The sequence below is a fragment of the Arachis duranensis genome, chromosome 1 (genome assembly GCF_000817695.3).
Source record: "Arachis duranensis cultivar V14167 chromosome 1, aradu.V14167.gnm2.J7QH, whole genome shotgun sequence".
Classification (NCBI taxonomy): Eukaryota; Viridiplantae; Streptophyta; class Magnoliopsida; order Fabales; family Fabaceae; genus Arachis; species Arachis duranensis.
The window spans coordinates 38585743-38586413 of record NC_029772.3 but is presented as its reverse complement, the minus strand read 5'-3'; positions in this window follow the sequence as shown (position 1 = coordinate 38586413).

The window sequence follows — 671 nt, the reverse complement described above, 5'->3', positions numbered from 1 at the left end:
GTTGGATTCTGACCTCCCTGCACTCGAAGTGGATTTTCTAGAGTTACAGAAGCCCAATTGGCACGCTCTTAATTGCGTTGGAAAGTAGACATCCTGGGCTTTCCAGCAATCTATAATAGTCCATACTCTTCCCGAGATTTGATGGCCCAAACCGGCATTGCAAATCAGCTTCAGAATTCCCGGCGTTTAACGCCGGAACTGGCACAAAAATTGGAGTTAAACGCCCAAACTGGCACAAAAGCTGGCGTTTAACTCCAGGAAAAGTCTCTTGACACATGAAAGCTTCAATGCTCAGCCCAAGAACACACCAAGTGGACCCCGGAAGTGGATTTGTACGTCATTTACTCATTTCTGTATACCCTAGGTTACTAGTTCACTATTAATAGGACCTTTTGACATTGTGTCTGGACCTCATGACACTTCACACGTTTGATACTGTACCTTCTACAGTATGAGTCTCTAAACCCCATGGTTAGGGGTGAGGAGCTCTGCTGTGTCTTGATGGATTAATGCAATTACTACTGTTTTTTCATTCAATCACGCTTGCTTCTATTCTAAGATATCACTTGTTCCTCAACTTGAAGAATGTGATGATCCGTGACACTCATCATCATTCTCACCTATGAACGTGTTCCTGACAACCACCTCCATTCTACTTTAGATTGAGTGAA